Source organism: Scyliorhinus torazame, chromosome 11 (genome assembly GCF_047496885.1).
Source record: "Scyliorhinus torazame isolate Kashiwa2021f chromosome 11, sScyTor2.1, whole genome shotgun sequence".
NCBI lineage: Eukaryota > Metazoa > Chordata > Chondrichthyes > Carcharhiniformes > Scyliorhinidae > Scyliorhinus > Scyliorhinus torazame.
This window is the reverse complement of record NC_092717.1, coordinates 181,150,475-181,172,897: the sequence shown is the minus strand read 5'-3', so window position 1 is coordinate 181,172,897 and position 22,423 is coordinate 181,150,475. Positions and strand designations below refer to the sequence as shown.

Sequence of the window (22,423 nt, the reverse complement as noted above, 5' to 3'; positions counted from 1 at the left end):
CATCTTAATGACAAAGGTGTGGCCACACTGTGAATCGCCAGCTTCTCCTTGCAGGTTGCGCCTGTGTTCTAAGGGATAACGTGTCTGAGTCTGCATCGCAAGCTGATGTATTTTTCTCTAAGCTGCCTCAATGTTTTCTGAAGATTTTTCACTTTGGCAGGATGCAGACTGTAAGGATGGCAAAACTGGTCATGCTGTCTGCAGAGCAATTCAGTGCATGCCTCCTTATCGCAGTAGGCAGCACATCAATCCCATCATTTGAAGTTCCTGAGGATAATCTTCAGGGAGGGCAGCATTGTGTTCAAACGATTTCCAACCTCTGATGTCACGTTGCCATCTCTGCTGTTGGCAGAAAGGAAGGCAACTTGCTTGCAGCAGTCCTCCAAATGATTGGTCTTCTCTGTGCAGCAGCATGAGGAAAACGCATTTAAATGTGTGAACTGTGGTTTGAATGAAACAACTGGTGGTCGTGATGTTTTGTCTATTGAGTAAAATCCAGCGGAGAATGTGGGCATTGATCCCACTACCTCTCACATGCAAAGCAAGCGCTCTGCCACTTGAGCTAATTCCCCCTGGTGGGCACCAAAAGTGTGCCAATTGTCCTCACTTTCTGCAAAATGATGTTGTAACAGCAGTAGAATTGTGCAGAGGGGCTCCCTGATGCCTCAACAAAGTATATGTTATAACAAACACCAACAAACGGAAGCCTTCTTAGCGCAGAAGGCAGCGTGTCAGTCTCATAATCTGAAGGTCCTGAGCTCAATCCTCAGAGAGGGCAGATTTTTATTAAAAAATCCTTCGCGTTTTCCACTTATTTCATATTCCCATCTCTGCCACTGATAGAAATGCAGACAACCTGCTTGCAGCAGCTCTGCAAATCATTCGGCATCACTGTGTTGTGGCAGATGAAAAACATCTGAAAGTGCCTCACCACTGCTTGCAATGAAACGACCGGTGAGCCTGCTGCTTTGCCCAAAGGGAAAATCAATGTGAAGAATGTGGCCATCTATCTGACTCCACCATGCTAATCCAGCTCTCTAACATTTGCAACAATTCCCCCAACTTGGCTGTGTTTTCATGTTTCTGGCTGCCCAGGATCACTTCAGTCTCTATCTCCAAGATACTCGAAAAAAGGCAGAGCAATTCTGCTTTGGCTATGCCTGCTACCTCAACACAGCGATTTTTCGAATCGACTCAACGTGACCAAGCAACTGCAGCTTGTACCACCAGTGGAATGGAAAACCACAGTGGCCGGGTAATGATCAGTGAGGGGCCTGAAGGTTCGTATTAGAAAAACTGGGAGGGAAATTTGCAGTCAGCACAAGTGGAAGGGAGCAGTCGACACCCCTGCCTCAGTGATAGAAATCTTCCTTTGCTTGCAGGTGAGTGCCTACTTTTTGGATGCATTGCTGCTCAAAGGAACTCCTGCTGGCACGCAGATGGAATTGCAGCAGCATCACCACCGTGTTGTCGACTGCCTTCCTCCAGGAAAAGATGTTTCCTCTGCCTTGACAACAACATGTTAAGCTATAATTCAGCTATTCATTTGGCAATACAGTTTCTACCAAAGCATCGTTTATCACACACTTACTTCTCAAAGTGCACCCATAAATTGTATTCGCTATTCAAGCAGCAAGCTAGCGTTGACTTTGGTGTATTAACGCCTCGGGTCTTCTGCTGTACCAACTGAGCCATTGAGGCAAAGCCTCAAAATCCACAGTGTTTGTTCAATGTTGACCGTTCACCTTTTAGCCCTTGAGGCCATTATCTGCATTTTAAAGCCAAAGCTGTGGGTACACTTTGAGCAGCCAGTAGGTTGTGCCGCCTTTTAAATGCACAATGTTTCTGACACTATCTCAATTAATGTCTTCCTCCCTCTCTCCCTCAATTGTTTCAGCATGCATTGCTTTGTGACGGGGATTGTTTAGCGTATCCCTTTTAGCCCTTGTGGGCTTCACCTTCATCTTAATGACAAAGGTGTGGGCACACTGTGAATCGCCAGCTTCTCCTTGCAGGTTGCGCCTGTGTTCTAAAGGATAACGTGTCTGAGTCTGCATCACAAGCTGATGTATTTTTCTCTAAGCTGCCTCAATGTTTTCTGAAGATTTTTCACTTTGGCAGGATGCAGACTGTAAGGATGGCAAAAATGGTCATGCTGTCTGCAGAGCAATTCAGTGCATGCCTCCTTATCGCAGTAGGCAGCACATCAATCCCATCATTTGAAGTTCCTGAGGATAATCTTCAGGGAGGGCAGCATTGTGTTCAAACGATTTCCAACCTCTGATGTCACGTTGCCATCTCTGCTGTTGGCAGAAAGGAAGGCAACTTGCTTGCAGCAGCCCTCCAAATGATTGGTCTTCTCTGTGCAGCAGCATGAGGAAAATGCATTTAAATGTGTGAACTGTGGTTTGAATGAAACAACTGATGGTCGTGACGTTTTGTCTCTTGAGTAAAATCTAGTGGAGAATGTGGGCACCGATCCCACAACTCTCACATGCAAAGCGAGCGCTCTGCCACTTGAGCTAATTCCCCCTGGTCGGCTCCAAATGTGTGCCAATTGTCCTCACTTTCTGCAAAATGATGTTGTAACAGCAGTAGAATTGTGCATGGGAGCTCCCTGATGCCTCAACAAAGTATATGTTATAACAAACACCAACAAACAGAAGCCTTCTTAGCGCAGTAGGCAGCGTGTCAGTCTCGTAATCTGAAGGTCCTGAGTTCAATCCTCTGAGAGGGCAGCTTTTTATTAAAAAATCCTTCGCGTTTTCCACTTATTTCATATTCCCATCTCCGCCGCTGATAGGAATGCAGACAAACTGCTTGCAGCAGCTCTGCAAATCATTCGGCATCACTGTGTTGTGGCAAATGAAAAACATCTGAAAGTGCCTCACCACTGATTGCAATGAAACGACCGGGGAGCCTGATGCTTTGCCCAAAGGGAAAATCAATGTGAAGAATGTGGCCATCTATCTGGCTCCACCATGCTAATCCAGCTCTCTAACATTTGCAACAATTCCCCCAACTTGGCTGTGTTTTCATGTTTCTGGCTGCCCAGGATCACTTCAGTCTCTGTCTCCAAGATACTCGAAAAACGGCAGAGCAATTCTGCTTTGGCTATGCCTGCTACCTCAACACAGCGATTTTTCGAATCGACTCAACGTGACCAAGCAACTGCAGCTTGTACCACCAGCGGAATGGAAAACCACAGTGGCCGGGTAATGATCAGTGAGGGGCCTGAAGATTCGTATTAGAAAAACTGGGAGGGAAATTTGCAGTCAGCACAAGTGGAAGGGAGCAGTCGACACCCCTGCCTCAGTCATAGAAATTTTCCTTTGCTTGCAGGTGAGTGCCTACTTTTTGGATGCGTTGCTGCTCAAAGGAACTCCTGCTGGCACGCAGATGGAATTGCAGCAGCATCACCACCGTGTTGTCGACTGCCTTCCTCCAGGAAAAGATGTTTCCTCTGCCTTGACAACAACATGTTAAGCTATAATTCAGCTATTCATTTGGCAATACAGTTTCTACCAAAGCATTGTTTATCACACACTTACTTCTCAAAGTGCACCCATAAATTGTATTCGCTATTCAAGCAGCAAGCTAGCGTTGACTTTGGTGTATTAACGCCTCGGGTCTTCTGCTGTACCAACTGAGCCATTGAGGCAAAGCCTCAAAATCCACAGTGTTTGTTCAATGTTGACCGTTCACCTTTTAGCCCTTGAGGCCATTATCTGCATTTTAAAGCCAAAGCTGTGGGTACACTTTGAGCAGCCAGTAGGTTGTGCCTCCTTTTAAATGCACAATGTTTCTGACACTATCTCAATTAATGTCTTCCTCCCTCTCTCCCTCAATTGTTTCAGCATGCATTGCTTTGTGACGGGGATTGTTTAGCGTATCCCTTTTAGCCCTTGTGGGCTTCACCTTCATCTTAATGACAAAGGTGTGGGCACACTGTGAATCGCCAGCTTCTCCTTGCAGGTTGCGCCTGTGTTCTAAGGGATAACGTGTCTGAGTCTGCATCGCAAGCTGATGTATTTTTCTCTAAGCTGCCTCAATGTTTTCTGAAGATTTTTCACTTTGGCAGGATGCAGACTGTAAGGATGGCAAAAATGGTCATGCTGTCTGCAGAGCAATTCAGTGCATGCCTCCTTATCGCAGTAGGCAGCACATCAATCCCATCATTTGAAGTTCCTGAGGATAATCTTCAGGGAGGGCAGCATTGTGTTCAAACGATTTCCAACCTCTGATGTCACGTTGCCATCTCTGCTGTTGGCAGAAAGGAAGACAACTTGCTTGCAGCAGCCCTCCAAATGATTGGTCTTCTCTGTGCAGCAGCATGAGGAAAATGCATTGAAATGTGTGAACTGTGGTTTGAATGAAACAACTGATGGTCGTGACGTTTTGTCTCTTGTGTAAAATCTAGTGGAGAACGTGGGCATTGATCCCACTACCTCTCACATGCAAAGCTAACGCTCTGCCACTTGAGCTAATTCCCCCTGGTCGGCACCCAATGTGTGCCAATTGTCCTCACTTTCTGCAAAATGATGTTGTAACAGCAGTAGAATTGTGCATGGGGGCTCCCTGATGCCTCAACAAAGTATATGTTATAACAAACACCAACAAACAGAAGCCTTCTTAGCGCAGAAGGCAGCGTGTCAGTCTCATAATCTGAAGGTCCTGAGTTCAATCCTCATAGAGGGCAGAATTTTATTAACAAATCCTTCGCGTTTTCCACTTATTTCATATTCCCATCTCCGCCGCTGATAGAAATGCAGACAACCTGCTTGCAGCAGCTCTGCAAATCATTCGGCATCACTGTGTTGTGGCAAATGAAAAACATCTGAAAGTGCCTCACCACTGCTTGCAATGAAACGACCGGGGAGCCTGATGCTTTGCCCAAAGGGAAAATCAATGTGAAGAATGTGGCCATCTATCTGGCTCCACCATGCTAATCCAGCTCTCTAACATTTGCAACAATTCCCCCAACTTGGCTGTGTTTTCATGTTTCTGGCTGCCCAGGATCACTTCAGTCTCTGTCTCCAAGATACTCGAAAAACGGCAGAGCAATTCTGCTTTGGCTATGCCTGCTACCTCAACACAGCGATTTTTCGAATCGACTCAACGTGACCAAGCAACTGCAGCTTGTACCACCAGCGGAATGGAAAACCACAGTGGCCGGGTAATGATCAGTGAGGGACCTGAAGATTCGTATTAGAAAAACTGGGAGGGAAATTTGCAGTCAGCACAAGTGGAAGGGAGCAGTCGACACCCCTGCCTCAGTGATAGAAATCTTCCTTTGCTTGCAGGTGAGTGCCTACTTTTTGGATGCGTTGCTGCTCAAAGGAACTCCTGCTGGCACGCAGATGGAATTGCAGCAGCATCACCACCGTGTTGTCGACTGCCTTCCTCCAGGAAAAGATGTTTCCTCTGCCTTGACAACAACATGTTAAGCTATAATTCAGCTATTCATTTGGCAATACAGTTTCTACCAAAGCATTGTTTATCACACACTTACTTCTAAAAGTGCACCCATAAATTGTATTCGCCATTCAAGAAGCGACCTAGCGTTGACTTTGGTGTATTAACGCCTCGGGTCTTCTGCTGTACCAACTGAGCCATTGAGGCAAAGCCTCAAAATCCACAGTGTTTGTTCAATGTTGACCGTTCACCTTTTAGCCCTTGAGGCCATTATCTGCATTTTAAAGCCAAAGCTGTGGGTACACTTTGAGCAGCCAGTAGGTTGTGCCTCCTTTTAAATGCACAATGTTTCTGACACTATCTCAATTAATGTCTTCCTCCCTCTCTCCCTCAATTGTTTCAGCATGCATTGCTTTGTGACGGGGATTGTTTAGCGTATCCCTTTTAGCCCTTGTGGGGTTCACCTTCATCTTAATGACAAAGGTGTGCGCACACTGTGAATGGCCAGCTTCTCCTTGCAGGTTGCGCCTGTGTTCTAAGGGATAACGTGTCAGAGTCTGCATCGCAAGCTGATGTATTTTTCTCTAAGCTGCCTCAATGTTTTCTGAAGATTTTTCACTTTGGCAGGATGCAGACTGTAAGGATGTCAAAACTGGTCATGCTGTCTGCAGAGCAATTCAGTGCATGCCTCCTTATCGCACTAGGCAGCACATCAATCCCATCATTTGAAGTTCCTGAGGATAATCTTCAGGCAGGGCAGCATTGTGTTCAAACGATTTTCAACCTCTGATGTCACGTTGCCATCTCTGCTGTTGGCAGAAAGGAAGGCAACTTGCTTGCAGCAGCCCTCCAAATGATTGGTCTTCTCTGTGCAGCAGCATGAGGAAAATGCATTTAAATGTGTGAACTGTGGTTTGAATGAAACAACTGATGGTCGTGACGTTTTGTCTCTTGTGTAAAATCTAGTGGAGAATGTGGGCATTGATCCCAATACCTCTCACATGCAAAGCTAGCGCTCTGCCACTTGAGCTAATTTCCCCTGGTCGGCACCAAATGTGTGCCAATTGTCCTCACTTTCTGCAAAATGATGTTGTAACAGCAGTAGAATTGTGCATGGGGGCTCCCTGATGCCTCAACAAAGTATATGTTATAACAAACACCAACGAACGGAAGCCTTCTTAGCGCAGAAGGCAGCGTGTCAGTTTCATAATCTGAAGGTCCTGAGTTCAATCCTCAGAGAGGGCAGATTTTTATTTAAAAATCCTTCGCGTTTTCCACTTATTTCATATTCCCATCTCCGCCGCTGAGAGAAATGCAGACAACCTGCTTGCAGCAGCTCTGCAAATCATTCGGCATCACTGTGTTGTGGCAAATGAAAAACATCTGAAAGTGCCTCACCACTGCTTGCAATGAAACGACCGGGGAGCCTGATGCTTTGCCCAAAGGGAAAATCAATGTGAAGAATGTGGCCATCTATCTGGCTCCACCATGCTAATCCAGCTCTCTAACATTTGCAACAATTCCCCCAACTTGGCTGTGTTTTCATGTTTCTGGCTGCCCAGGATCACTTCAGTCTCTGTCTCCAAGATACTCGAAAAACGGCAGAGCAATTCTGCTTTGGCTATGCCTGCTACCTCAACACAGCGATTTTTCGAATCGACTCAACGTGACCAAGCAACTGCAGCTTGTACCACCAGCGGAATGGAAAACCACAGTGGCCGGGTAATGATCAGTGAGGGGCCTGAAGATTCGTATTAGAAAAACTGGGAGGGAAATTTGCAGTCAGCACAAGTGGAAGGGAGCAGTCGACACCCCTGCCTCAGTGACAGAAATCTTCCTTTGCTTGCAGGTGAGTGCCTACTTTTTGGATGCGTTGCTGCTCAAAGGAACTCCTGCTGGCACGCAGATGGAATTGCAGCAGCATCACCACCGTGTTGTCGACTGCCTTCCTCCAGGAAAAGATGTTTCCTCTGCCTTGACAACAACATGTTAAGCTATAATTCAGCTATTCATTTGGCAATACAGTTTCTACCAAAGCATTGTTTATCACACACTTACTTCTCAAAGTGCACCCATAAATTGTATTCGCCATTCAAGAAGCGACCTAGCATTGACTTTGGTGTATTAACGCCTCGGGTCTTCTGCTGTACCAACTGAGCCATTGAGGCAAAGCCTCAAAATCCACAGTGTTTGTTCAATGTTGACCGTTCACCTTTTAGCCCTTGAGGCCATTATCTGCATTTTAAAGCCAAAGCTGTGGGTACACTTTGAGCAGCCAGTAGGTTGTGCCTCCTTTTAAATGCACAATGTTTCTGACACTATCTCAATTAATGTCTTCCTCCCTCTCTCCCTCAATTGTTTCAGCATGCATTGCTTTGTGACGGGGATTGTTTAGCGTATCCCTTTTAGCCCTTGTGGGCTTCACCTTCATCTTAATGACAAAGGTGTGGGCACACTGTGAATCGCCAGCTTCTCCTTGCAGGTTGCGCCTGTGTTCTAAGGGATAACGTGTCTGAGTCTGCATCGCAAGCTGATGTATTTTTCTCTAAGCTGCCTCAATGTTTTCTGAAGATTTTTCACTTTGGCAGGATGCAGACTGTAAGGATGTCAAAACTGGTCATGCTGTCTGCAGAGCAATTCAGTGCATGCCTCCTTATCGCACTAGGCAGCACATCAATCCCATCATTTGAAGTTCCTGAGGATAATCTTCAGGCAGGGCAGCATTGTGTTCAAACGATTTTCAACCTCTGATGTCACGTTGCCATCTCTGCTGTTGGCAGAAAGGAAGGCAACTTGCTTGCAGCAGCCCTCCAAATGATTGGTCTTCTCTGTGCAGCAGCATGAGGAAAATGCATTTAAATGTGTGAACTGTGATTTGAATGAAACAACTGATGGTCGTGACGTTTTGTCTCTTGTGTAAAATCAAGTGGAGAATGTGAGCATTGATCCCAATACCTCTCACATGCAAAGCTAGCGCTCTGCCACTTGAGCTAATTCCCCCTGGTCGGCACCCAATGTGTGCCAATTGTCCTCACTTTCTGCAAAATGATGTTGTAACAGCAGTAGAATTGTGCATGGGGGCTCCCTGATGCCTCAACAAAGTATATGTTATAACAAACAACAACAAACAGAAGCCTTCTTAGCGCAGTAGGTGGCGTGTCAGTCTCATAATCTAAAGGTTGGGAATTCAATCCTCAGAGAGGGCAGATTTTTATTTAAAAATCCTTCGCGTTTTCCACTTATTTCATATTCCCATCTCCGCCGCTGAGAGAAATGCAGACAACCTGCTTGCAGCAGCTCTGCAAATCATTCGGCATCACTGTGTTGTGGCAGATGAAAAACATCTGAAAGTGCCTCACCACTGCTTGCAATGAAACGACCGGTGAGCCTGATGCTTTGCCCAAAGGGAAAATTAATGTGAAGAATGTGGCCATCTATCTGACTCCACCATGCTAATCCAGCTCTCTAACATTTGCAACAATTCCCCCAGCTTGGCTGTGTTTTCATGTTTCTGGATGCCCAGGATCACTTCAGTCTCTGTCTCCAAGATACTCGAAAAACGGCAGAGCAATTCTGCTTTGGCTATGCCTGCTACCTCAACACAGCGATTTTTCGAATCGACTCAACGTGACCAAGCAACTGCAGCTTGTACCACCAGCAGAATGGAAAACCACAGTGGCCGGGTAATGATTAGTGAGGGGCCTGAAGGTGCGTATTAGAAAAACTGGGAGGGAAATTTGCAGTCAGCACAAGTGGAAGGGAGCAGTCGACACCCCTGCCTCAGTGATAGAAATCTTCCTTTGCTTGCAGGTGAGTGCCTACTTTTTGGATGCACTGCTGCTCAAAGGAACTCCTGCTGGCACGCAGATGGAATTGCAGCAGCATCACCACCGTGTTGTCGACTGCCTTCCTCCAGGAACAGATGTTTCCTCTGCCTTGACAACAACATGTTAAGCTATAATTCAGCTATTCATTTGGCAATACAGGTTCTACCAAAGCATAGTTTATCACACACTTACTTCTCAAAGTGCACCCATAAATTGTATTCGCTATTCAAGCAGCAAGCTAGCGTTGACTTTGGTGTATTAACGCCTCGGATCTTCTGCTGTACCAACTGAGCCATTGAGGCAAAGCCTCAAAATCCACAGTGTTTGTTCAATGTTGACCGTTCACCTTTTAGCCCTTGAGGCCATTATCTGCATTTTAAAGCCAAAGCTGTGGGTACACTTTGAGCAGCCAGTAGGTTGGGCCTCCTTTTAAATGCACAATGTTTCAGACACTATCTCAATTAATGTCTTCCTCCCTCTCTCCCTCAATTGTTTCAGCATGCATTGCTTTGTGACGGGGATTGTTTAGCGTATCCCTTTTAGCCCTTGTGGGCTTCACCTTCATCTTAATGACAAAGGTGTGGCCACACTGTGAATCGCCAGCTTCTCCTTGCAGGTTGCGCCTGTGTTCTAAGGGATAACGTGTCTGAGTCTGCATCGCAAGCTGATGTATTTTTCTCTAAGCTGCCTCAATGTTTTCTGAAGATTTTTCACTTTGGCAGGATGCAGACTGTAAGGATGGCAAAACTGGTCATGCTGTCTGCAGAGCAATTCAGTGCATGCCTCCTTATCGCAGTAGGCAGCACATAAATCCCATCATTTGAAGTTCCTGAGGATAATCTTCAGGAAGGGCAGCATTGTGTTCAAACGATTTCCAACCTCTGATGTCACGTTGCCATCTCTGCTGTTGGCAGAAAGGAAGGCAAGTTGCTTGCAGCAGTCCTCCAAATGATTGGTCTTCTCTGTGCAGCAGCATGAGGAAAACGCATTTAAATGTGTGAACTGTGGTTTGAATGAAACAACTGATGGTCGTGACGTTTTGTCTCTTGTGTAAAATCTAGTGGAGAATGTGGGCATTGATCCCACTACCTCCCACATGCAAAGCGTTCGCTCTGCCACTTGAGCTAATTCCCCCTGGTGGGCACCAAACGTGTGCCAATTGTCCTCACTTTCTGCAAAATGATGTTGTAACAGCAGTAGAATTGTGCAGAGGGGCTCCCTGATGCCTCAACAAAGTATATGTTATAACAAACGCCAACAAACGGAAGCCTTCTTAGCGCAGAAGGCAGCGTGTCAGTCTCGTAATGTGAAGGTCGTGAGTTCAATCCTCAGAAAGGGCAGATTTTTATTAAAAAATCCTTCGCGTTTTCCACTTATTTCATATTCCCATCTCCGCCGCTGATCGAAATGCAGACAACCTGCTTGCAGCAGCTCTGCAAATCATTCGGCATCACTGTGTTGTGGCAAATGAAAAACATCTGAAAGTGCCTCACCACTGCTTGCAATGAAACGACCGGGGAGCCTGATGCTTTGCCCAAAGGGAAAATCAATGTGAAGAATGTGGCCATCTATCTGGCTCCACCATGCTAATCCAGCTCTCTAACATTTGCAACAATTCCCCCAACTTGGCTGTGTTTTCATGTTTCTGGCTGCCCAGGATCACTTCAGTCTCTGTCTCCAAGATACTCGAAAAACGGCAGAGCAATTCTGCTTTGGCTATGCCTGCTACCTCAACACAGCGATTTTTCGAATCGACTCAACGTGACCAAGCAACTGCAGCTTGTACCACCAGCGGAATGGAAAACCACAGTGGCCGGGTAATGATCAGTGAGGGACCTGAAGATTCGTATTAGAAAAACTGGGAGGGAAATTTGCAGTCAGCACAAGTGGAAGGGAGCAGTCGACACCCCTGCCTCAGTGATAGAAATCTTCCTTTGCTTGCAGGTGAGTGCCTACTTTTTGGATGCGTTGCTGCTCAAAGGAACTCCTGCTGGCACGCAGATGGAATTGCAGCAGCATCACCACCGTGTTGTCGACTGCCTTCCTCCAGGAAAAGATGTTTCCTCTGCCTTGACAACAACATGTTAAGCTATAATTCAGCTATTCATTTGGCAATACAGTTTCTACCAAAGCATTGTTTATCACACACTTACTTCTAAAAGTGCACCCATAAATTGTATTCGCCATTCAAGAAGCGACCTAGCGTTGACTTTGGTGTATTAACGCCTCGGGTCTTCTGCTGTACCAACTGAGCCATTGAGGCAAAGCCTCAAAATCCACAGTGTTTGTTCAATGTTGACCGTTCACCTTTTAGCCCTTGAGGCCATTATCTGCATTTTAAAGCCAAAGCTGTGGGTACACTTTGAGCAGCCAGTAGGTTGTGCCTCCTTTTAAATGCACAATGTTTCTGACACTATCTCAATTAATGTCTTCCTCCCTCTCTCCCTCAATTGTTTCAGCATGCATTGCTTTGTGACGGGGATTGTTTAGCGTATCCCTTTTAGCCCTTGTGGGGTTCACCTTCATCTTAATGACAAAGGTGTGCGCACACTGTGAATGGCCAGCTTCTCCTTGCAGGTTGCGCCTGTGTTCTAAGGGATAACGTGTCAGAGTCTGCATCGCAAGCTGATGTATTTTTCTCTAAGCTGCCTCAATGTTTTCTGAAGATTTTTCACTTTGGCAGGATGCAGACTGTAAGGATGTCAAAACTGGTCATGCTGTCTGCAGAGCAATTCAGTGCATGCCTCCTTATCGCACTAGGCAGCACATCAATCCCATCATTTGAAGTTCCTGAGGATAATCTTCAGGCAGGGCAGCATTGTGTTCAAACGATTTTCAACCTCTGATGTCACGTTGCCATCTCTGCTGTTGGCAGAAAGGAAGGCAACTTGCTTGCAGCAGCCCTCCAAATGATTGGTCTTCTCTGTGCAGCAGCATGAGGAAAATGCATTTAAATGTGTGAACTGTGGTTTGAATGAAACAACTGATGGTCGTGACGTTTTGTCTCTTGTGTAAAATCTAGTGGAGAATGTGGGCATTGATCCCAATACCTCTCACATGCAAAGCTAGCGCTCTGCCACTTGAGCTAATTTCCCCTGGTCGGCACCAAATGTGTGCCAATTGTCCTCACTTTCTGCAAAATGATGTTGTAACAGCAGTAGAATTGTGCATGGGGGCTCCCTGATGCCTCAACAAAGTATATGTTATAACAAACACCAACGAACGGAAGCCTTCTTAGCGCAGAAGGCAGCGTGTCAGTTTCATAATCTGAAGGTCCTGAGTTCAATCCTCAGAGAGGGCAGATTTTTATTTAAAAATCCTTCGCGTTTTCCACTTATTTCATATTCCCATCTCCGCCGCTGAGAGAAATGCAGACAACCTGCTTGCAGCAGCTCTGCAAATCATTCGGCATCACTGTGTTGTGGCAAATGAAAAACATCTGAAAGTGCCTCACCACTGCTTGCAATGAAACGACCGGGGAGCCTGATGCTTTGCCCAAAGGGAAAATCAATGTGAAGAATGTGGCCATCTATCTGGCTCCACCATGCTAATCCAGCTCTCTAACATTTGCAACAATTCCCCCAACTTGGCTGTGTTTTCATGTTTCTGGCTGCCCAGGATCACTTCAGTCTCTGTCTCCAAGATACTCGAAAAACGGCAGAGCAATTCTGCTTTGGCTATGCCTGCTACCTCAACACAGCGATTTTTCGAATCGACTCAACGTGACCAAGCAACTGCAGCTTGTACCACCAGCGGAATGGAAAACCACAGTGGCCGGGTAATGATCAGTGAGGGGCCTGAAGATTCGTATTAGAAAAACTGGGAGGGAAATTTGCAGTCAGCACAAGTGGAAGGGAGCAGTCGACACCCCTGCCTCAGTGACAGAAATCTTCCTTTGCTTGCAGGTGAGTGCCTACTTTTTGGATGCGTTGCTGCTCAAAGGAACTCCTGCTGGCACGCAGATGGAATTGCAGCAGCATCACCACCGTGTTGTCGACTGCCTTCCTCCAGGAAAAGATGTTTCCTCTGCCTTGACAACAACATGTTAAGCTATAATTCAGCTATTCATTTGGCAATACAGTTTCTACCAAAGCATTGTTTATCACACACTTACTTCTCAAAGTGCACCCATAAATTGTATTCGCCATTCAAGAAGCGACCTAGCATTGACTTTGGTGTATTAACGCCTCGGGTCTTCTGCTGTACCAACTGAGCCATTGAGGCAAAGCCTCAAAATCCACAGTGTTTGTTCAATGTTGACCGTTCACCTTTTAGCCCTTGAGGCCATTATCTGCATTTTAAAGCCAAAGCTGTGGGTACACTTTGAGCAGCCAGTAGGTTGTGCCTCCTTTTAAATGCACAATGTTTCTGACACTATCTCAATTAATGTCTTCCTCCCTCTCTCCCTCAATTGTTTCAGCATGCATTGCTTTGTGACGGGGATTGTTTAGCGTATCCCTTTTAGCCCTTGTGGGCTTCACCTTCATCTTAATGACAAAGGTGTGGGCACACTGTGAATCGCCAGCTTCTCCTTGCAGGTTGCGCCTGTGTTCTAAGGGATAACGTGTCTGAGTCTGCATCGCAAGCTGATGTATTTTTCTCTAAGCTGCCTCAATGTTTTCTGAAGATTTTTCACTTTGGCAGGATGCAGACTGTAAGGATGTCAAAACTGGTCATGCTGTCTGCAGAGCAATTCAGTGCATGCCTCCTTATCGCACTAGGCAGCACATCAATCCCATCATTTGAAGTTCCTGAGGATAATCTTCAGGCAGGGCAGCATTGTGTTCAAACGATTTTCAACCTCTGATGTCACGTTGCCATCTCTGCTGTTGGCAGAAAGGAAGGCAACTTGCTTGCAGCAGCCCTCCAAATGATTGGTCTTCTCTGTGCAGCAGCATGAGGAAAATGCATTTAAATGTGTGAACTGTGATTTGAATGAAACAACTGATGGTCGTGACGTTTTGTCTCTTGTGTAAAATCAAGTGGAGAATGTGAGCATTGATCCCAATACCTCTCACATGCAAAGCTAGCGCTCTGCCACTTGAGCTAATTCCCCCTGGTCGGCACCCAATGTGTGCCAATTGTCCTCACTTTCTGCAAAATGATGTTGTAACAGCAGTAGAATTGTGCATGGGGGCTCCCTGATGCCTCAACAAAGTATATGTTATAACAAACAACAACAAACAGAAGCCTTCTTAGCGCAGTAGGTGGCGTGTCAGTCTCATAATCTAAAGGTTGGGAATTCAATCCTCAGAGAGGGCAGATTTTTATTTAAAAATCCTTCGCGTTTTCCACTTATTTCATATTCCCATCTCCGCCGCTGAGAGAAATGCAGACAACCTGCTTGCAGCAGCTCTGCAAATCATTCGGCATCACTGTGTTGTGGCAGATGAAAAACATCTGAAAGTGCCTCACCACTGCTTGCAATGAAACGACCGGTGAGCCTGATGCTTTGCCCAAAGGGAAAATTAATGTGAAGAATGTGGCCATCTATCTGACTCCACCATGCTAATCCAGCTCTCTAACATTTGCAACAATTCCCCCAGCTTGGCTGTGTTTTCATGTTTCTGGATGCCCAGGATCACTTCAGTCTCTGTCTCCAAGATACTCGAAAAACGGCAGAGCAATTCTGCTTTGGCTATGCCTGCTACCTCAACACAGCGATTTTTCGAATCGACTCAACGTGACCAAGCAACTGCAGCTTGTACCACCAGCAGAATGGAAAACCACAGTGGCCGGGTAATGATTAGTGAGGGGCCTGAAGGTGCGTATTAGAAAAACTGGGAGGGAAATTTGCAGTCAGCACAAGTGGAAGGGAGCAGTCGACACCCCTGCCTCAGTGATAGAAATCTTCCTTTGCTTGCAGGTGAGTGCCTACTTTTTGGATGCACTGCTGCTCAAAGGAACTCCTGCTGGCACGCAGATGGAATTGCAGCAGCATCACCACCGTGTTGTCGACTGCCTTCCTCCAGGAACAGATGTTTCCTCTGCCTTGACAACAACATGTTAAGCTATAATTCAGCTATTCATTTGGCAATACAGGTTCTACCAAAGCATAGTTTATCACACACTTACTTCTCAAAGTGCACCCATAAATTGTATTCGCTATTCAAGCAGCAAGCTAGCGTTGACTTTGGTGTATTAACGCCTCGGATCTTCTGCTGTACCAACTGAGCCATTGAGGCAAAGCCTCAAAATCCACAGTGTTTGTTCAATGTTGACCGTTCACCTTTTAGCCCTTGAGGCCATTATCTGCATTTTAAAGCCAAAGCTGTGGGTACACTTTGAGCAGCCAGTAGGTTGGGCCTCCTTTTAAATGCACAATGTTTCAGACACTATCTCAATTAATGTCTTCCTCCCTCTCTCCCTCAATTGTTTCAGCATGCATTGCTTTGTGACGGGGATTGTTTAGCGTATCCCTTTTAGCCCTTGTGGGCTTCACCTTCATCTTAATGACAAAGGTGTGGCCACACTGTGAATCGCCAGCTTCTCCTTGCAGGTTGCGCCTGTGTTCTAAGGGATAACGTGTCTGAGTCTGCATCGCAAGCTGATGTATTTTTCTCTAAGCTGCCTCAATGTTTTCTGAAGATTTTTCACTTTGGCAGGATGCAGACTGTAAGGATGGCAAAACTGGTCATGCTGTCTGCAGAGCAATTCAGTGCATGCCTCCTTATCGCAGTAGGCAGCACATAAATCCCATCATTTGAAGTTCCTGAGGATAATCTTCAGGAAGGGCAGCATTGTGTTCAAACGATTTCCAACCTCTGATGTCACGTTGCCATCTCTGCTGTTGGCAGAAAGGAAGGCAAGTTGCTTGCAGCAGTCCTCCAAATGATTGGTCTTCTCTGTGCAGCAGCATGAGGAAAACGCATTTAAATGTGTGAACTGTGGTTTGAATGAAACAACTGATGGTCGTGACGTTTTGTCTCTTGTGTAAAATCTAGTGGAGAATGTGGGCATTGATCCCACTACCTCCCACATGCAAAGCGTTCGCTCTGCCACTTGAGCTAATTCCCCCTGGTGGGCACCAAACGTGTGCCAATTGTCCTCACTTTCTGCAAAATGATGTTGTAACAGCAGTAGAATTGTGCAGAGGGGCTCCCTGATGCCTCAACAAAGTATATGTTATAACAAACGCCAACAAACGGAAGCCTTCTTAGCGCAGAAGGCAGCGTGTCAGTCTCGTAATGTGAAGGTCGTGAGTTCAATCCTCAGAAAGGGCAGATTTTTATTAAAAAATCCTTCGCGTTTTCCACTTATTTCATATTCCCATCTCCGCCGCTGATCGAAATGCAGACAACCTGCTTGCAGCAGCTCTGCAAATCATTCGGCATCACTGTGTTGTGGCAAATGAAAAACATCTGAAAGTGCCTCACCACTGCTTGCAATGAAACGACCGGGGAGCCTGATGCTTTGCCCAAAGGGAAAATCAATGTGAAGAATGTGGCCATCTATCTGGCTCCACCATGCTAATCCAGCTCTCTAACATTTGCAACAATTCCCCCAACTTGGCTGTGTTTTCATGTTTCTGGCTGCCCAGGATCACTTCAGTCTCTGTCTCCAAGATACTCGAAAAACGGCAGAGCAATTCTGCTTTGGCTATGCCTGCTACCTCAACACAGCGATTTTTCGAATCGACTCAACGTGACCAAGCAACTGCAGCTTGTACCACCAGCGGAATGGAAAACCACAGTGGCCGGGTAATGATCAGTGAGGGACCTGAAGATTCGTATTAGAAAAACTGGGAGGGAAATTTGCAGTCAGCACAAGTGGAAGGGAGCAGTCGACACCCCTGCCTCAGTGATAGAAATCTTCCTTTGCTTGCAGGTGAGTGCCTACTTTTTGGATGCGTTGCTGCTCAAAGGAACTCCTGCTGGCACGCAGATGGAATTGCAGCAGCATCACCACCGTGTTGTCGACTGCCTTCCTCCAGGAAAAGATGTTTCCTCTGCCTTGACAACAACATGTTAAGCTATAATTCAGCTATTCATTTGGCAATACAGTTTCTACCAAAGCATTGTTTATCACACACTTACTTCTAAAAGTGCACCCATAAATTGTATTCGCCATTCAAGAAGCGACCTAGCGTTGACTTTGGTGTATTAACGCCTCGGGTCTTCTGCTGTACCAACTGAGCCATTGAGGCAAAGCCTCAAAATCCACAGTGTTTGTTCAATGTTGACCGTTCACCTTTTAGCCCTTGAGGCCATTATCTGCATTTTAAAGCCAAAGCTGTGGGTACACTTTGAGCAGCCAGTAGGTTGTGCCTCCTTTTAAATGCACAATGTTTCTGACACTATCTCAATTAATGTCTTCCTCCCTCTCTCCCTCAATTGTTTCAGCATGCATTGCTTTGTGACGGGGATTGTTTAGCGTATCCCTTTTAGCCCTTGTGGGGTTCACCTTCATCTTAATGACAAAGGTGTGCGCACACTGTGAATGGCCAGCTTCTCCTTGCAGGTTGCGCCTGTGTTCTAAGGGATAACGTGTCAGAGTCTGCATCGCAAGCTGATGTATTTTTCTCAAAGCTGCCTCAATGTTTTCTGAAGATTTTTCACTTTGGCAGGATGCAGACTGTAAGGATGTCAAAACTGGTCATGCTGTCTGCAGAGCAATTCAGTGCATGCCTCCTTATCGCACTAGGCAGCACATCAATCCCATCATTTGAAGTTCCTGAGGATAATCTTCAGGCAGGGCAGCATTGTGTTCAAACGATTTTCAACCTCTGATGTCACGTTGCCATCTCTGCTGTTGGCAGAAAGGAAGGCAACTTGCTTGCAGCAGCCCTCCAAATGATTGGTCTTCTCTGTGCAGCAGCATGAGGAAAATGCATTTAAATGTGTGAACTGTGGTTTGAATGAAACAACTGATGGTCGTGACGTTTTGTCTCTTGTGTAAAATCTAGTGGAGAATGTGGGCATTGATCCCAATACCTCTCACATGCAAAGCTAGCGCTCTGCCACTTGAGCTAATTCCCCCTGGTCGGCACCAAATGTGTGCCAATTGTCCTCACTTTCTGCAAAATGATGTTGTAACAGCAGTAGAATTGTGCATGGGGGCTCCCTGATGCCTCAACAAAGTATATGTTATAACAAACGACAACAAACAGAAGCCTTCTTAGCGCAGTAGGTGGCGTGTCAGTCTCATAATCTAAAGGTCATGAGTTCAATCCTCAGAGAGGGCAGATTCTTATTTAAAAATCCTTCGCCTTTTCCACTTATTTCATATTCCCATCTCCGCCGCTGATAGAAATGCAGACAACCTGCTTGCAGCAGCTCTGCAAATCATTCGGCATCACTGTGTTGTGGCAGATGAAAAACATCTGAAAGTGCCTCACCACTGCTTGCAATGAAACGACCGGGGAGCCTGATGCTTTGCCCAAAGGGAAAATTAATGTGAAGAATGTGGCCATCTATCTGACTCCACCATGCTAATCCAGCTCTCTAACATTTGCAACAATTCCCCCAACTTGGCTGTGTTTTCATGTTTCTGGCTGCCCAGGATCACTTCAGTCTCTGTCTCCAAGATACTTGAAAAACGGCAGAGCAATTCTGCTTTGGCTATGCCTGCTACCTCAACACAGCGATTTTTCGAATCGACTCAACGTGACCAAGCAACTGCAGCTTGTACCACCAGCAGAATGGAAAACCACAGTGGCCGGGTAATGATCAGTGAGGGGCCTGAAGGTGCGTATTAGAAAAACTGGGAGGGAAATTTGCAGTCAGCACAAGTGGAAGGGAGCAGTCGACACCCCTGCCTCAGTGATAGAAATCTTCCTTTGCTTGCAGGTGAGTGCCTCCTTTTTGGATGCACTGCTGCTCAACGGAACTCCTGCTGGCACGCAGATGGAATTGCAGCAGCATCACCACCGTGTTGTCGACTGCCTTCCTCCAGGAAAAGATGTTTCCTCTGCCTTGACAACAACATGTTAAGCTATAATTCAGCTATTCATTTGGCAATACAGTTTCTACCAAAGCATTGTTTATCACACACTTACTTCTCAAAGTGCACCCATAAATTGTATTCGCTATTCAAGCAGCAAGCTAGCGTTGACTTTGGTGTATTAACGCCTCGGGTCTTCTGCTGTGCCAACTGAGCCATTGAGGCAAAGCCTCAAAATCCACAGTGTTTGTTCAATGTTGACCGTTCACCTTTTAGCCCTTGAGGCCATTATCTGCATTTTAAAGCCAAAGCTGTGGGTACACTTTGAGCAGCCAGTAGGTTGGGCCTCCTTTTAAATGCACAATGTTTCTGACACTATCTCAATTAATGTCTTCCTCCCTCTCTCCCTCAATTGTTTCAGCATGCATTGCTTTGTGACGGGGATTGTTTAGCGTATCCCTTTTAGCCCTTGTGGGCTTCACCTTCATCTTAATGACAAAGGTGTGGGCACACTGTGAATCGCCAGCTTCTCCTTGCAGGTTGCGCCTGTGTTCTAAAGGATAACGTGTCTGAGTCTGCATCGCAAGCTGATGTATTTTTCTCTAAGCTGCCTCAATGTTTTCTGAAGATTTTTCACTTTGGCAGGATGCAGACTGTAAGGATGTCAAAACTGGTCATGCTGTCTGCAGAGCAATTCAGTGCATACCTCCTTATCGCAGTAGGCAGCACATCAATCCCATCATTTGAAGTTCCTGAGGATAATCTTCAGGCAGGGCAGCATTGTGTTCAAACGATTTCCAACCTCTGATGTCACGTTGCCATCTCTGCTGTTGGCAGAAAGGAAGGCAACTTGCTTGCAGCAGCCCTCCAATTGATTGGTCTTCTCTGTGCAGCAGCATGAGGAAAATGCATTGAAATGTGTGAACTGTGGTTTGAATGAAACAACTGATGGTCGTGACGTTTTGTCTATTGTGTAAAATCTAGTGGAGAATGTGGGCATTGATCCCACTACCTCTCACATGCAAAGCTAGCGCTCTGCCACTTGAGCTAATTCCCCCTGGTCGGTACCAAATGTGTGCCAATTGTCCTCACTTTCTGAAAAATGATATTGTAACAGCAGTAGAATTGTGCATAGGGGCTCCCTGATGCCTCAACAAAGTATATGTTATAACAAACACCAACAAACGGAAGCCTTCTTAGCGCAGAAGGCAGCGTGTCAGTTTCATAATCTGAAGGTCCTGAGTTCAATCCTCAGAGAGGGCAGATTTTTATTTAAAAATCCTTCGCGTTTTCCACTTATTTCATATTCCCATCTCCGCCGCTGAGAGAAATGCAGACAACCTGCTTGCAGCAGCTCTGCAAATCATTCGGCATCACTGTGTTGTGGCAAATGAAAAACATCTGAAAGTGCCTCACCACTGCTTGCAATGAAACGACCGGGGAGCCTGATGCTTTGCCCAAAGGGAAAATCAATGTGAAGAATGTGGCCATCTATCTGGCTCCACCATGCTAATCCAGCTCTCTAACATTTGCAACAATTCCCCCAACTTGGCTGTGTTTTCATGTTTCTGGCTGCCCAGGATCACTTCAGTCTCTGTCTCCAAGATACTCGAAAAACGGCAGAGCAATTCTGCTTTGGCTATGCCTGCTACCTCAACACAGCGATTTTTCGAATCGACTCAACGTGACCAAGCAACTGCAGCTTGTACCACCAGCGGAATGGAAAACCACAGTGGCCGGGTAATGATCAGTGAGGGGCCTGAAGATTCGTATTAGAAAAACTGGGAGGGAAATTTGCAGTCAGCACAAGTGGAAGGGAGCAGTCGACACCCCTGCCTCAGTGACAGAAATCTTCCTTTGCTTGCAGGTGAGTGCCTACTTTTTGGATGCGTTGCTGCTCAAAGGAACTCCTGCTGGCACGCAGATGGAATTGCAGCAGCATCACCACCGTGTTGTCGACTGCCTTCCTCCAGGAAAAGATGTTTCCTCTGCCTTGACAACAACATGTTAAGCTATAATTCAGCTATTCATTTGGCAATACAGTTTCTACCAAAGCATTGTTTATCACACACTTACTTCTCAAAGTGCACCCATAAATTGTATTCGCCATTCAAGAAGCGACCTAGCATTGACTTTGGTGTATTAACGCCTCGGGTCTTCTGCTGTACCAACTGAGCCATTGAGGCAAAGCCTCAAAATCCACAGTGTTTGTTCAATGTTGACCGTTCACCTTTTAGCCCTTGAGGCCATTATCTGCATTTTAAAGCCAAAGCTGTGGGTACACTTTGAGCAGCCAGTAGGTTGTGCCTCCTTTTAAATGCACAATGTTTCTGACACTATCTCAATTAATGTCTTCCTCCCTCTCTCCCTCAATTGTTTCAGCATGCATTGCTTTGTGACGGGGATTGTTTAGCGTATCCCTTTTAGCCCTTGTGGGCTTCACCTTCATCTTAATGACAAAGGTGTGGGCACACTGTGAATCGCCAGCTTCTCCTTGCAGGTTGCGCCTGTGTTCTAAGGGATAACGTGTCTGAGTCTGCATCGCAAGCTGATGTATTTTTCTCTAAGCTGCCTCAATGTTTTCTGAAGATTTTTCACTTTGGCAGGATGCAGACTGTAAGGATGTCAAAACTGGTCATGCTGTCTGCAGAGCAATTCAGTGCATGCCTCCTTATCGCACTAGGCAGCACATCAATCCCATCATTTGAAGTTCCTGAGGATAATCTTCAGGCAGGGCAGCATTGTGTTCAAACGATTTTCAACCTCTGATGTCACGTTGCCATCTCTGCTGTTGGCAGAAAGGAAGGCAACTTGCTTGCAGCAGCCCTCCAAATGATTGGTCTTCTCTGTGCAGCAGCATGAGGAAAATGCATTTAAATGTGTGAACTGTGATTTGAATGAAACAACTGATGGTCGTGACGTTTTGTCTCTTGTGTAAAATCAAGTGGAGAATGTGAGCATTGATCCCAATACCTCTCACATGCAAAGCTAGCGCTCTGCCACTTGAGCTAATTCCCCCTGGTCGGCACCCAATGTGTGCCAATTGTCCTCACTTTCTGCAAAATGATGTTGTAACAGCAGTAGAATTGTGCATGGGGGCTCCCTGATGCCTCAACAAAGTATATGTTATAACAAACAACAACAAACAGAAGCCTTCTTAGCGCAGTAGGTGGCGTGTCAGTCTCATAATCTAAAGGTTGGGAGTTCAATCCTCAGAGAGGGCAGATTTTTATTTAAAAATCCTTCGCCTTTTCCACTTATTTCATATTCCCATCTCCGCCGCTGAGAGAAATGCAGAC

General features: G+C 46.0%; 6 non-coding genes across 6 annotated transcripts; all 6 read left to right on the top strand.

Annotated features, from left to right (window-relative positions):
* Window positions 1-705: 705 nt before the first annotated feature.
* Window positions 706-778, top strand: trnam-cau (transfer RNA methionine (anticodon CAU)). Its single transcript has one exon. It is a non-coding gene; the product is annotated as a tRNA-Met (tRNA).
* Window positions 779-2,665: 1,887 nt separating this feature from the next.
* On the top strand, window positions 2,666-2,738 carry trnat-cgu (transfer RNA threonine (anticodon CGU)). Its single transcript has one exon. It is a non-coding gene; the product is annotated as a tRNA-Thr (tRNA).
* A 1,888-nt stretch (window positions 2,739-4,626) lies between these two features.
* Window positions 4,627-4,699, top strand: trnam-cau (transfer RNA methionine (anticodon CAU)). The gene has a single exon. It is a non-coding gene; the product is annotated as a tRNA-Met (tRNA).
* A 1,888-nt stretch (window positions 4,700-6,587) lies between these two features.
* Window positions 6,588-6,660, top strand: trnam-cau (transfer RNA methionine (anticodon CAU)). The gene has a single exon. It is a non-coding gene; the product is annotated as a tRNA-Met (tRNA).
* Window positions 6,661-12,470: 5,810 nt separating this feature from the next.
* Window positions 12,471-12,543, top strand: trnam-cau (transfer RNA methionine (anticodon CAU)). Its single transcript has one exon. It is a non-coding gene; the product is annotated as a tRNA-Met (tRNA).
* A 7,771-nt stretch (window positions 12,544-20,314) lies between these two features.
* trnam-cau (transfer RNA methionine (anticodon CAU)) lies at window positions 20,315-20,387 on the top strand. Its single transcript has one exon. It is a non-coding gene; the product is annotated as a tRNA-Met (tRNA).
* Window positions 20,388-22,423: the final 2,036 nt, after the last annotated feature.